Source organism: Rattus norvegicus, chromosome 6 (assembly GCF_036323735.1).
Source record: "Rattus norvegicus strain BN/NHsdMcwi chromosome 6, GRCr8, whole genome shotgun sequence".
In the NCBI taxonomy this organism is placed as follows: Eukaryota; Metazoa; Chordata; class Mammalia; order Rodentia; family Muridae; genus Rattus; species Rattus norvegicus.
Genome location: NC_086024.1, coordinates 129,236,302 through 129,252,259, shown reverse-complemented (window position 1 = coordinate 129,252,259; position 15,958 = coordinate 129,236,302).

Sequence of the window (15,958 nt, the reverse complement as noted above, 5' to 3'; positions counted from 1 at the left end):
CCCCCTCACACCATCCCCTCACACCATCCCCTCACACCACCCCCTCACACCACCCCCTCACACCATCCCTCACACCATCCCCTCACACCATCCCCTCACACCACCCCCTCACACCACCCCCTCACACCACCCCCTCACACCACCCCCTCACACCATCCCCTCACACCATCCCCTCACACCACCCCCTCACACCACCCCCTCACACCATCCCTCACACCACCCCCTCACACCATCCCCTCACACCATCCCCTCACACCACCCCCTCACACCACCCCCTCACACCATCCCTCACACCACCTCCTCACACCATCCCTCACACCACCTCCTCACACCACCCCCTCACACCACCCCCTCACACCACCCCCTCACACCACCCCCTCACACCATCCCCTCACACCATCCCCTCACACCATCCCCTCACACCATCCCTCACACCACCTCCTCACACCACCCCCTCACACCACCCCCTCACACCACCCCCTCACACCACCTCCTCACACCATCCCCTCACACCATCCCCTCACACCACCCCCTCACACCACCCCCTCACACCATCCCCTCACACCACCCCCTCACACCATCCTCTCACACCATCCCCTCACACCACCCCCTCACACCATCCCCTCACACTCATCTTTCACAAGCAGTTCAGTCAGCAAGCTCTCCTGACCAGGTGGGCCTCAGATGATGGCAGGAGAATTTTGTGATCTGTTTATGCTCCAGCCGTCCCCCGGTGTCACCCATTCTAGTCCCTGCTGCCAGAGCACGCTCAGATGTGACATTACAACGGACCTTCCCATGTGGAGTGGACCTGTGAGATCCTGCGCTGTGCCCATCATCGCCCATTCTTCACAGTGAGCTGGAGACTGTTTCTCACGGTTGTATCCACAGAACTCTGACTCACGCCACAGCTTTTGTGCTAAGTCGAGGGTCCTTCAGTGTGATCATCGGATCTTGATCAGGGTCAGGCTGAGCAGGGATTAGTGTCGGGATCACACCTGTGGAGTCCTAGCTTTCCCACCCTCCTCCTCCTGGGAGAACTGGACCAGTTGATCATTCTCATGGGCTTATGTATAAGATGAGGCTTTTTGGACCAAGGTGATGGAGATACTGACAATCTGACGGTATGCAGTAGTACCATGGTTACTCCAAGGACAGCAGTGATGACAGCAGTGATGACGTATTGACTGTTCGGTACACCCATACGCTCATGTGAGTCTCAAGACAACCTGCTTAGATGTAAGGAAATGGGTGCTTATGGGACTAAGGAGATGGTTCAACTGATAAAGTGTGTGCTTTTCAAGCACAAGAATCAGTGTGATCCCAGCACCCATGCAAAAAGAAAAAATTCAGGTGTGAAGGAGCAGACTTGTAATCCTAGTGTGGGGAGGTGGAGGCAGGAGGAGCCCTGGGACACACTGCAGCTACATGGTGGCTTCACACACACTCACACACACCACATGTACACATACACACCACACAATACACACACACCACATATACACATACTCCACATGTACACATATATGCCACATATACACATACATACCACACAATACACACACCACATGTACACACACCATATATACACATACATACCCCACAATACACACACACCACATGTACATACATTAGCATATATACACACTCCACATGTACACACACATATACACATATACATACATACACACCACACATGTACAAACATACATACCACACACATACTACATGTACACACATATACACATATATACCACACACATACGTACACCATATGTACACAAACATACACACATACACACACCATACATATACACACACCACATGCACACATACATATACATATACACGATACACACACCACACATGTACATACACATATACACACCACATGTACACATGCATACACACATACACACCACACACATGTACACACACATATACACAGCACACATACCCCAAATGTATACACACATATACACATACACACACTACACCACACATGTATGTATACATATACACACACCACACACATGAATACACACATACACACCACACACACCGCATGTACACACACACACACACACACACACACACACACACTATAGAAAGAAACAGAAGCAGTGTTCAGTAGGACACACACATTGCCTGTTGTCTCATGGGCAGGACAAAGCAGTTCTGGGTCCTGAAGATGGGTTTGCCTTATCTGAGGTTCATTCAGTTTCCAAAAACATAGGTGAGTGTCCATTTAGCCCAGGACTAGAGATTTTCAGTGCTAAGAATGGTTGCCACAGAGAAAATTGGATGGTCACTCCGCTGAAGACCTGTCTGTCCTCAGTGCTCTGCGGCTCTGGAGCATGGTACAATGTGGAGTTGGTACAGGGGCAGCCCTGGGAGCCAATGTTTGCATGCTAATAGGTTTCAAACCTCAAAGTAAAAGCCAGCCCCAAGTGGGGTTTCACATGCCATTTCCAATTGCCACTGAACCCCATTCTATTTGGGAGAATTCTACATTTTCCAAAGTCCTGTCTACACGAGCCAAAGCCTCAATCACCTTACAAATGGCCCGTCCTCTCCTCTTTCTGTCTCAGGACCACAACGCCAATCATGTCCAGCCCTCTCTACCCAATGTTGATGTTTCCGAGCATGGAATACCTGGAGCCTGACAACATTCTATGAATTTTTGAGAAATTAAATTCTGTTTGCCAACTGGCTTATGCTGTAACAGAGCCCCATTAGACTTGGTTGGCAGAGGCCTCAGACTGCCTACATCTGCCCAAGTCTTATTCGTTTGGCCCCAAATATTTAATGCTGTGGTTTGCATGTAAAGTGCCCTCTGCAAGCTCATGTGTTTGAAAGCTTGAAGCCCAGCTACTGATGCTGTTTGTGGAGGCCACTGGTGCCTTTAGGACCATGCAGAAGTAGGTACTGAGGGTGGGCAGTGAGGGGATACCTATTTCTGGGTCTAGCCCAAACTCTCTGCTTCCTGATCTGCCAAGGTCTGAATAAACCATAGCACAGGATCCTGACACTCTAGACTGAGATGGTTCAGCTACCCTGCCCACCCAGCCACCCTGCCCACCCAGCCACCCTGCCCACCCAGCCACCATGCCCACCCAGCCACCATGCCCACCCAGCTATTCTGCTCACCCTGTTACCCTGCCCACCCAGCCACCGTGCCCACCCAGCCTCCATCCCTACCAGCCACAGGGATTGCATTTCTTAAATCTTTGGGCTAAGTTAAATTTCTTCTCTTACGTTGCTTCTCCCAGGTCTTGTCGTTAGGATATTGTGATAGTTTGTATATGCTTGGGCTAGGGAGTGGCAGTATTAGGAGGTGTGGCCTTATTGGAGTAGGCGTGTCACTGTGCATGTGGGCTTTTATACCGTAGTTCTAGATGCCTGGAAGTGAGTCTTCCACTATCAGCCTTCAGATGAAGATGTAGAACTCTCAGCTCTGCCTGCACCATGCCTGCCTGGGTGCTGCCATACTCCTGCCTTGATGATAATGGACTGAACCTCTGAACCTGTAAGCCAGCCCCAATTAAACGCTATCCTTATAAGAGTTGTCTTGGTTATAGTGTCTGTTCACAGCAGTAAAACCCTAAGACAGATATTTCAGTTTCATTGTTGTTGGGTTTATTTGTTTGTTTTTAATACTAAAATATAACTCCTCCCATGCTCCATTTTGTGTGTGTGTGTGTGTGTGTGTGTGTGTGTGTGAGAGAGAGAGAGAGAGAGAGAGAGAGAGAGAGAGAGAGAGAGAGCGCTCAGGCTGCCCTGAAACACCCATCCAAGGGTGGCTTTGATTTACAGCAATCCTCTCATTCCGGCCTCCTAAATTCTGGGACTACAAAACCAACCCCCCCCCCCAGCTTCTGCCAATCACGGCGATGAGAAAAGTTAGTAATATGTCTACTGAACACCTACAAGGTGCCAGCCACTAAGCTGAGGGCTGGGACAGAGAGAAGGGTATTGACCACAGACTTTGGGTCATTTCTTCCACCCAGACTTGTTGAAGGGGGAGGGGCATCAGCTGAGAACCGGGTGTTGAAGCAGTCAGTGATTTAACTGTGCTTCCTGGCTCTCCCGGGCAGCATGGCTGGTCCCCATCATATGTTATCATTTTGCTCTCCCTGCTGCACCATCCGGTCCATGACACTTGGGAAGATTTGAAGTTCACCGTGTGGGGACGCTCCAGCAACATTCCTGCTTCTTCCTTTTCTGGCGTCGAACCTATCTGTCAGATCAGGCAAGGCCACTGGGCCAATCAGATAGAATCACAGAGATCAGGCCTCTCTCTGGAGCTAGGAACCAAGGACAGGATAAAACTGTGTCAGCCGTGTAAACAAGCATGGGAAGATGTCAGCCATTTCCAATAGCACTCCATCTTTTTAAAAGGCGGGCTTCAGGCCACATTAGCAAAGGCTCTGGGACTCGTGGATGGTGAACCTGGGGTACGGAGTCAAAATGAGCTTTTGCGGCTCACCCGCAGGTCCCAGCTCGTAACCCACCTCCTTTTGTTTCCACAGCAAGTAAGCAGCATACACAGGTGAACCCACTGTGGGCAAAGGTAGCCGTCCTCACTGAGACAATCTGGTAGAAGCCAGCGCGCTGGTGGTATCACAAATACCGTTCTGAAGGGCAGGCCTCACCCCGGCCGCCAGTCCATCAGGCAGCGTTAATCCCCCAGTCGCACATGGAGAGAGCACCATCTCCCCGGAGGCCCCTCTGATCTTAACTTAAAACCTCTGATGAATCTTCAAACAGTGGGAAAGCTGGGTCGCCCTCCATGACTGATGCCCGCTGTTGTGTGATCCCTAGTCGCGGCGGCTCTCTGCTGGTTCTGGTGGGAATACGTGGGTACGGATAGGTGCATGTACCCTCCCTGCAACCTTCGGGGACCTTCCTCAGCAGCATCCCGTCACCAAGCAAGACCCACAAGCTGCTCTAAAGAGAGCATCATCCAACCCGACCAGAGGGCACACTTTCCCAGCAGTGGATTCTTCTAGATTAATTAATATTTTTATTACATGTAGTTATTCGTTGTGGGAGAGGGGGAGACTGCGGTGTGAACAGGATAACTTAGGGAATTTTTTCTTGGTTCCTTCTGTCTACCATAGGGGACCCAGAAATCAGGAACACCACACATGGCTATGGTAAGCACAGTGGGCTGATTTGCATTTCTTTGGCTCTCAGGTAAGGGCTTGATGAAAGCTCATTGAATGTGCCATTCTTCCATTACACAGGAGAGAAAACTTAGGCCCCGAGCAGTGAGGCTCCCTGTTCAGAGCCACCTGTTCACAAGTCTGCATTCCTAAACCCTGGATGTGTGACTCTTCCATGCATCCTGTGGCCCGGGCATGGTGCTAGGCACCCAGAGACTCTGAGGAGGTCATGCATCTCTGTTTCTAGATAGCCCCCATCGCTCCACTAATACTGTGAAAAAAACCTAAGTCTTGTTCCCCGGAGCATCTGCGGGCAGTGGCTGTCTTCCTCTACCCTCCAGATAGCTGAGCATGTAGGTGGGGTTGTGGAGATCTGGAGGCTTCTGGCAGCCTTTTAAGCCCTCTGGCACAGATGTCCACCCTCTTAAGGAAGCACGTACCCAGATAACAACCATCTGCACCCCGTTTTGCAGAGCACGTCTGTGCATTTCATGTGTGATCTTGGAGACCGTGCGGGACATAAATCTGCCTGTTCAATGAGGAGAGGATGTGGTATAGGCTCAGACTCTCCAAGTGACTTGCTCCAGCTACCGTGAGGGCAGAAGTGGGTCACAGGCCCAAGGCCAAGTCCCAGAGCCTTCCTCAAATGGCCCAGGCTCTGCAGAAGACAGATCCTGGCCCCACACATTTGAGGATCCTCCAGGACGGCAGGCCTACCTCTCCCCATTTCCCCATGTTTCGCCTTTCTGAAAACTGTGACAGGACTTTTCTGGAATGTTCGAATGGGACAGCTGCAGAGAATGTTCCCTTCCTAGTTCCCTTTAGCCTGGTTATGCAGCCTGCATGGCGGAGAGGTATGTGGGTCAGGTCCCTGAGAGGCTCACTCTGAAATCATGGGTGAATGACTAAGTTTATTTGGGAGATGAGCCCAGGAAGTGCAGGCCAAGCAGAGGCCAAGGAAGAAGGAAAGACAGGAAACTTGACACTGGACCAAGTAAGTTACCGCTGAGGCCCAGGCCTGCTGGGAAACCAGAGGCAAGCAGAGTGGCACCCCATTTGAGCGGATTTTCTCCACACATCCCATCCGTCTGTCCACCCAGGCTGAAGTTCTCCAGGGTGTCGTCTCACCTTAAACCTCCATGTTCTCCAGCTCACGTAACCCTAGTAAGCCCGGAGGTGGAGATTCCTAGCTGTTTGCAGTAGGCTGCTGCTGGAATATGCTGGAAAGTCAGGTGGGGAGGCCACAGTACCTACCTATAGCATTCACCATATGTGAGGGCATACATCCCAAGACCCAGGAAGAGGGACAATAACTTTAGAAAGTACCAAATTCTATATACACTATAATCCTGCAATATACACATACCTGCAATAAAGTTCAAGTCATGAATTAGGAACAGGAGACTCCCGGCAATGCCAATCCAAAGAGGACAGTTGTAACAAAGTATCCCAGTGATGACACTGGTGTCCCTGTCCCTAAAGAGTCAATACAGACATTCACCCTCTTGGATTGTGACTGACCAAAGCTTCAGAAAATGGAATAGGAGGCTGAGGGGGTTGGGTGTGGGGATTGTAGGTACTAGGGCTTGAATAGAATAATTGGGTTTGGGAAGTCTTTATTGGCTACGTTTACAGTTTTAATTTTAAATGTTTTAATGTAAAATATGCACAGCACAAATTTTACCCATTTCAAACCATTTTTGAGGTACGGTCTCATATAGCCCAGCCTAGCCTTGAACTTACAATGTGCCTGCGAATGACTTTGAGACTACCAAACAAGTTTGGGTTACAAGTGTGGGCCACCTTCCCAGCTATATTACGTGCTTGGATTTGAACGGAGGACTTCATGCAGTGTAGACTGACCCACACCCCCAAATCCCCCTGTTAATTATCTTTACGTGTACAGTTCAACAAAATCAAGGTCTCTCTGGGCACTTAGGTGTTTGCTCCCATCTCCCCAACCTCCACAGCCCTGTCAGCCATGGCCTACTTTTCCTGTCTATAAATTTGACTCTCCAGGTGCCTCACATAAGTGGAACCACGTGGTATCTGTCATTTCATATCAGCTTGGATGGGTTAAATGCTAAAATGTGCATGCCCTGTGGCCTAGAGTTAAGGTCCTGAGACCCTTGCCTTACCAAAGACAGCAAAGTGGCAGTGCTGTGTGACCCGGGTCTCAAATTCTCCTGGTGGCACTGTGTGCTGGAGTGAAAAAGGTGGACACTACCTCCATCAGAAAAGGGTCCTGAGGGAAGACGCAGTTTCCTTCAGTGGTCTGGGGTATGATGTAGCTGTTTAGCAGAACAAAAGATGTGGTCCCTAAGAATGACCAAGAAGCCCTTGCTGTCTTGCTCTCTTGCTCTTTTGCTCTTGCCTTCCTGCTCTGCTCTCTCCCCATTCCCTTCCCCCCTCTCTCTCCACATGCGCATGGCTGGCCTCTACTCCTTTACTTCTCTCATTCTCTGCCTTTCTCTGCTTTTATTACCCTCTTAACTCCCCTCCCCATGCCCTGAATAAACTCTATTCTATACTTAAAAAAAAAAAAGGAATGGCTAAGAGAGGTGAAGTTTAAGCAATGACCAAGCCCCTCAAAAACCCAAAATCCCGCAAGCAAGCTAAGAGGGATAAATACTAGCAGAGAAGGATTTGACTTTGTTTAAAAGAAGCTAGGTGGTGGTGCACACTGATTGTCTCAGCACTCTTGAGTCTGATGCAGGGTGGAGCTTGGGTTTGAGGTCACTCTGTGCTGCATTGTGAGACTCCTGACTCCAAAAAAAAAAAAAGAAAAGCAAAGAAAAGAAGGAATAAAGATGGAGAAAGGGGGGAAAGTGTGAAGGACGCAGGCATGTGCCGTGTGCACTGCAGCTCTGCATGAGCGTGTAGGCGAGCATGTGGGCGAGCATGTGAAGCGTGTTCTGGAGGAACGTATCTCGGCAGAGTTGCCTTTGACATTGTCTTTACTTACGAATGGATAATAATGCCAATTTCTTCTAAAAATATAGCTCCTATCAGTGAAGGAAGGCTCTCTCTACATCACGATGCAGTCATTTTCCATTCAGCTACAAACAGCAGTGAACTGGACGTGTGTGGCTCTCAATAGACATACGGGGGAGAGGGTGCAAGAGTTTGGGGCACCTGTCACTCTTGCTGACATTCCAGGCTCTCTTCTCAGCGCTCACATGGTGGCTCACAACCTTCTGTAACTCCAGTTTCAGGGGACCTAAAGCCACCTTCTGGCCTCGGCAGGTACTACACACACATGCGCACATATACACGTGCAAGCAAAGCATGGATACATGTAGCGTGAAACAAATAAATCTGAAACAAAGTTTTTAAGACAGACACAAAAATACTCATGACAACAGTAACCATTGGCTGAAAGTGTGAAAAACCTGTCCATCCAGCATATACTGGGTAGAGTTGGGGATGGTGCTGTCTAGGAGGCGCAAGGCTCTGGATTCCAGGTTTCGCTCCTAGCACAGAGTGGAGAAGAGGAGTAGGAGGTTGAAGAGGAGGAAGTTGAAGAGGAGGAGGAGGAAGAGGTGGAGGAGGAGGAGGAGAAAGAAGAGGAGGGAGAGAACTCAGTGAGGAAGAGGAAGAAAAGAAGTGAGGAACAGGAAGAGAGGGAGGGAAGAGAAATAGAGAGGTAGGATTGGGATTGTGACAAGAAGGGAAGAGGAGAAAAGAGATTGGGGGGAGGGTCAGACAGGGAGGGGAGGGAAAAGAAGGCAGAACAAGTCCAAATGGATCAGTAGTCTTTGTTCATGGCTGTCCCCAGGAGAAGAGCAGTGTCTACTGAAGCAAAAGAGAAGCCGGGCACATGACCCAGGATGGGTGAGGGGGGCCGTCCCTAGCCCCACCTCTGCATTTTCACAGGCAGAGGGTCAAAGGGAGAAGAAATTCTGTGTAGGACCCATGTCCTGGGCTCGGGCTTAGGCAGAGAGCTGGCCCAGCATTCCCTGGCTGGTGCTCCCTGGCCAGGCTTGCCGCCTCTCTGAGTCTGTGAGTTGGCCTGTGGTCCTGGCTGCCACTCAGATCGGCTGTCAGGAGATGCCAGATGTCCTGGTAGAGACCCACTCGCTATGGCCTCCTTCCTTGGCTCCGCAGAATGAGGCTGGAGGGATCTGCTTAGTTTCTGGACAGAGGGATTTTGACAGGTGAAAGTATTTGAGAAAGAAAATCCTTCTGCTGCGGAATGGATGGAGAGAATTTCTCTAAAAAGAAAAAAAAAATCAACCTTTCAGCTCAGGCAGGCCTTCAGTGAAATATAAGAATTTCTCTGATTATGTATCTAATATTGAGCAGAGAGGGGAGGGAGCAGATTAAAGATGCTCCCCACTGAACTACCTCTTCCATTTCCCACACGCCATGTTTGTGATTATGGGTTTAGAGCATTTTCCTTCTTGTGTTTCATAAAGGACGGCATCCACTTGCACAGCTCACCCCTCTGCCCTCTCCCTGATAGTTCACAGCAGAGCAGGGGGAGAAAGGATCAGCTGACCCTCGGGTGGCTTTCCACTCCTGGCAAGCAGCTTGGTGAGCAGACTCTGAAGCCAATCGACTTGGGGTCTGGGCTTCGCCACATTTTCCAAAATTCCCTTTTGTTTCAAATTTTCGTTCTGTCACAGGAGAGGCAGACTGCTGAAAGAGGTGTGCATTCGTGTGTGTGCATGCATGCATGTGCATGGGCGTGCCTCTGTACATGCGCAGGGAAGCGTGCATGCAAGGTGTGTGTGCATGTGTATGAGTGCAGCGGTGTGAATGCATGTGCATCTGTGCATGCATGCATGCGTGCATGCAAGGGAATGAGTGTGTAGATATGTGAGTGGGTGTGCAGGTAGTGAAAAAAGACCACCAAGGAAAGCTAGAAGAGAAACAGCAATGGCTGAAGAGGTTGACGTGGCTCAGAGATGGAACCTGGTGATGGGCCATCGAACTGTCATCACAGCACAGTTCTGGTCATGTAGTCCTCCAAGCAACATGAAAGGCAGGTACCGTGGTACCCAGCACACGTGGGAGAAAACTGAGACTTAGGGAAGCTGGAGGCTTTGACCAGAGTCTCACAAGGTGAGATCTAGGCTGGACTGCTCAGGGCTGTGACCTGGCCTTGTCACAAGTACAGAGCAAAACTGATCACACACCAGGAAGTTCTGCCTCCACCAAGCCCCCATATGTTCCTGTGGTTGCTGACAGTGGCCTTGTGGGCTTGCCTGGCACAGGTGTTACTTGCTCTCCCCTCTCTGCTCTTCATGGACTGAGAAGTCCTTTACCCAAGACCGCAGGGAATCAGCTTCATGGCAGGCAATGGACCAGGTGCAACTTCTCAGAGAGGTTCATTGTTGAGATGCTGCTGTGGATGTGGGCATTTGTCACAAGATCAGAGGGCTCCTTAGAAGATGGACTACCACTCCATCAGAGCAAGAAACTGCATCCCCAGAGCTTCCTGATTCAGCTTCTCCCAGAACACTTGTTGGCATCACCTCAAAGTAAAGTAAGAAAAACTCAGGCATAAAGCCAGTCTCCTTTGTGCTGAGAGCATACCCTGGACATTCCAAAAGCATATCCTGGATGCTCCAAGAGCAGTCCTCATTTATGACTGGCCCACGAGAGGACAGTAACAAAAGATGTCACACATTGCCTATCTGGGGCTCCAGTTCTGACAAGAACCACTTCCACTTGCCATTTAGGTTTCTGCCAGACCCATCCCTTACTTCTGGTCAGAGACAAGATCCTTCATGAAGATGCGATGACATTCTATTTTGTTCTATGAACGCAAACAATGGCTGAATCGTTGCTCAGTGGTTCCTTCTACGCTGTTCATCAAGTCCAGGAAAGAGAGGACACTGGCATCACTGAGAGCTGGGTGGCCAAGTTTTCAATGCTCCTGTCATTGACTCTTTTCCAGAGAAATCTCCAGTCAGGAGAGACATGGGCTGTGGGGGGATGTGAAGAATTGATGACTCTCTATGCAATGTCCTATTACATATTGCAGCTTCTCTGTCCAGTGGGGTCCTCCAACCAGAGGTGGTTAACTGCTGTCCCCTTCTAGGGTCATCCCCCAACAGAAGTGGGTTGATCAGATTGGAGCACTGGGATGTTGGAAGGCCTTCAAGAAACCCTTAAAAATCGCCAGGCTTGACACACGCACACCAGTTGATTGACGAGGACAAAGTGTGCCTCCTTCTATCCTTAGTCAGACTTCGACTCGGAAATCTGGCCACACTGTGCATAGCGTGACCTGGGAAGCTAGGACCCTAGGCTGCGTTGTTGTCTCAGGAGACCAGCTGTGCCCAGATGTTTGGGAAGCTGCCTGGCTCTATTCAGGGCTCAATCTTGTGCTCTAAAGGGGCATTGTGTGAAGCAAGTCCCCAGCAAGAGTTATTAATGAGTGAGGGGATGGGACTCCGGGGTGCACTAGGGCCACATGCTGGGGCAGCCTAAAAGTCCATTGGACTGTTGGTGGTCTGAGCTGACTCCCAACTCTGGCCTACAGAGACCCCAGCAGCCCTTCAGATAATTATCTCCTTCCAGGGAAGGATTTCTCTCCCAGCACTGAGGGGATTTTGGGCAAAGAGCCTGTGCTACTAATTGGTGTCTTCCCAATAGTCACCCTCCCACCCCCGCTGCCACATTAACGCTGTGAGGATTACATTAAGACGGTGAGGAGGTAAGACCCAGAATAAACACAAGTGTCCTCCCTAAGTGCATTCTTGCCACAAGTCAAATCGTGTGGACCCCCAGAGCCTGCTCCTGGGAGATTTAAATACTCATTCTGAAGTACAAGTGGGGGTGGGTAGAGGCTTAGTCGATTTCTACGGATCCTGACTTCCTCTGGCATCTTCTAGGGGGCTTCGTTTCTGCACTGTTTGATTCCCTTTGACGATTGTCAACTTAGGTTTACTAAAAACTGGAGAAGACTTTGTTCCGGGGTGTGGGGGGGGAGGGGCACCGCTGACTTGGAAACATGAGCCAGTCCCGGCTTGTCCATCTACCCTGGCACCATTTATTGCTGTGTTTCTGAACCACTCGGGGTAATCAATTCCAGAGGCTGGAAGAGGAGAACCTTGGCAAAAGGAGGCTCTCTCTTGGCCATCGCTTCGAATATTTTATGCAACTATAGAGTTTTGATGGGGCCCAAAATGTGGACACTGGGACATCTCCATGGTCCCCTGTGTGTTGGTTTTGTGTCCCCCTGCCCCTTTGAGAGCTGCTCTAGGGAGGTCCTGAAGCCAAGAATGGACAGTGCTCAATGTCTATACCAAGGGTTGTGTAGAACTTGTTATGAAGGTCTTGAGAAGTGGCTGAACTGAGTCCACTTTTATTGAGCATTTATTGTATGCCCAGCTGTGCCGAGGACTGGTAACCACCTTCTTTTTCAGCTTCGACAATAGCCCAGTCCCTACCTCCCAGGCTGTGAGCATAGGGTAGGATTCGCACTCGACACTGCTCTCTGCTCTGCCCTCCCCTCCCCCCGCTACTCCCCATGGAAGTAGAATCATGACTCCACTGATAAGCTTCTCTGAAGGAGCCAAGAGCTGCACCATGCTAATTCCCTCGCCTCAGAGAAGTGGGGATGCTGGGTCCTAGGGTATGGAGTCCTTAAGTTACGGCCACATAGGCTGCACCCTCTTCTCAATCTCCCTGCACCCCAAGAACCAACGGTCCAACTTCGTGGAAACACACAAGCATCTTATTGCTCCCTGATGCCTGCCCCCACCCCACCCCTCACCGCCACAGCTGTGCTGCCCCCACAGAAGCTCACTGGGTAGTGAGATCCAAGTTTGGAAGGCTCTCTCAGCCTTGGGGGAGGGAGGCCCCCACCTTCATCCTCAGGCCCTGAGAGACATGTCTGTGTTGGTCCTGCAGCATTCAAAGACAGTTTCCAAACCACTGCTTCTTACTGACAAACACTTGTACTTTTTCCTTGGACTCAGTAACAGAAAACAGGCTTTTTCCCAGTAACTCATGGAAAAACCATCTTTGAGCAGAACCTGAAAAATATTCTGCTCCCCCTGTCCCCGCCTTTACCTCCGCGCCACAGGACAGAGGCTACGGAGGTACTTGGTCGTCTGGCTCTGAAGGTTGCTGCAGTGGACGGATATGCTCTGGACTCTGTGTCTGGAGCTGGGCTGAGCTTAAGCTCCACCACTTGCTCTCTGATCCTCAGCCAGCTGTGGACCTGCTCTCCAGCTCTCATTGGGTTGCTGGGAAGGCCAGTGAGATGAGGCACAAACAGCCAGCTGCAGCTTTGAACCCATACGACCGTCATCAGCCCATCTGTGCGGTTGTTTAGGACTTCCAAGACCATGAGGTGGCCCAGCACCCAGTACTGCTCAGCTCGGGATGTTTGTCCGATGGATGTCACAGCGCTAGACACATTTCCAGGAAACCACTGCAGGTGAACTTGATCTGATAGTGCATACTTTCCTTCCCAGGACTCAGTTTCTTCTTCCATATAAGTTATGTGTCGCTCTCTTGATGAGTATGAAGCCCTAGAAAGGGAGAGAGTCAGTCCCTGGCGTGTGAGAAGCATATGAGAAGTAATAGTGGAGCGTGGGATGTACCCCAGTTGGTAGCAGGCTCACCTAGAGAGAACGAAGGCCCGGGCTTAACTCCAGCACTGTACAAACCTTATGGTAGGGAAATCTGTAATCGTGGCACTGGGGAGATAAAGGCAGGAGGACAGAAGTTCAAGGCCATCCTAGCTATTTTGTAAGTACAGGGCCATGCTAAGACACATGAGACGTTTTCTTAAAGTCAAACAACAAATGTAGCTGTCATAGGTCCTCGTCACGTTGCATCCCATCCCTCCTGAATGAAAGATAAAAGAACTGATGATTCCTCCTACTCTGACTTTTTACTTGCATTGTTTTTTATAAACATTGCCTGCAGAAGGAGCATCCTCGGAACACTGGCTGTCAGAAATTCAAGATAATGCACGTGCTACTCTGCGAGGTTAGCTGTCTTCCAAGCGGCTTGTGCTCTGGTAACCTGAGGTAGACGGCAATAATGCAATTTTCCTATGGTGATGTTGTTCTAGAGGGAGTGTGTCCATTCCACTCGGGCCGCTGAAACCCAATCTGCAGGAAAGGACATTCAAACCGAATTGGAGGTTAAATTTCATTTGCTGATTTAATAAAAACTAACAGGATGGATTTGGGGATATTTCATTAATCTTTCTTTCCTTCCAGTGCAAAGGAGATTAAGTTCATTTCAGCTCAGCCCTTGCTTTCTCTCCGGCAGCACACTGCAATGTCCAGTTCTTCTCTGGCAAGTTAAAACCTAATTAGTCACACACAATCCTCCCCTGACCCTGTCACTGCGAGCAGGAAAGCCCTGAGCAGCAGGCGTGAAAGTGCACGTGCAAGTGTGTGCATGCGCAGCACACACACTCACCATATACATTTGTACCACACATACACACAGCACACTACATACACATAAGCGTACACTTATTTACCGGCTTTCACTTATACTACACACATAAATAACATTACACACATCATATATCACACACACATATATAACATCACACACATACATATCACATACATGTACACTCTTGCATGCATATATCATACATATGTGTCACATGCATGTAAGCCACACACATATACATATATATATATACATATATACCATACTATATATACATATCATACTAAATACTTCACACACATATATGACACATGCCTACACACACCAGATGTGCTCAATACACACAACATAACACATATATAATATCACACTTATATATCATACACATGGTATACATCACACACAGGTACCACACATAGATGTATATACCACAGATAGCATATATATCCATCACACAAATTATACCACATCACTCACATATACATGATTGCACAGAGGGTGTAAGGGGGAAAGGATTTTAGGTTTGGGGGCTCTGGGAATTCATGGTCAACTCAGAACTCGGTCAATCTTAATCTTGTGACTCTGCACATGGACTCTGCACCTTTCTGAGGCAGTTTCTTCTTTGTAAATAGTCCCTCATCTCACTGCCTTAGAGACAAAAATGAAAGGAACAAAAATGCCCCTTTAGGGTGCAGCCTATCATGGGAGAATGGGCTTCAGCTGACGCTTCTCCAGGCTGGAGTGTGGCTCAGAGAATGTTCAAGACCGTTGGGGAATGTTCATCCCTAACAACAACAACAAAAAAGCCTCCATCCTAGGGGTTGGGGATTTAGCTCAGTGGTAGAGCGCTTGCCTAGGAAGCGCAAGGCCCTGGGTTCGGTCCCCAGCTCCGGAAAAAAAAAAAAAAAAAAGAACAAAAAAAAAAAAAAGCCTCCATCCTTAGTCCCTTAGCAAAAGTCCTCACAGGGACCAGAGCTGTTATGCCCAGTGCAACAGGGAGGCATAGGGACCTCAGGGAGGGTGGCAAGGTCACTCCTAAGCCAATCTGACAGGTTGAGCACTAGGCTGAAACCTTGGTGGTAATGTGTCTTCACAGCAAAGAGGCACTGTGTCACCATCCCCAGCCCACAGACCGGGAAGTTGAGGCTTAGGGGTCAGAGTTCAAGGGACAAAGCCAGAGCTTGACTTCCAGTGCTCATGACAGAGTGCCACCCTAGTCAAAACTGGGAGAGAGGAGGCTAAGTTAAGGGCTTTGGAACTCCATCTTGGAAAGAAAGGGGTATTGGCTGTTGTGTTTGGCCACCAGGAACAGCACTGTGATAGGGTGGCAGAGCAGGTACCCCAGAACATGATGGTGAGGTCTGGTCTGGCAGACAGGAGCCGGAGGGTATTGAGGCAAAGATGAGTGGGGG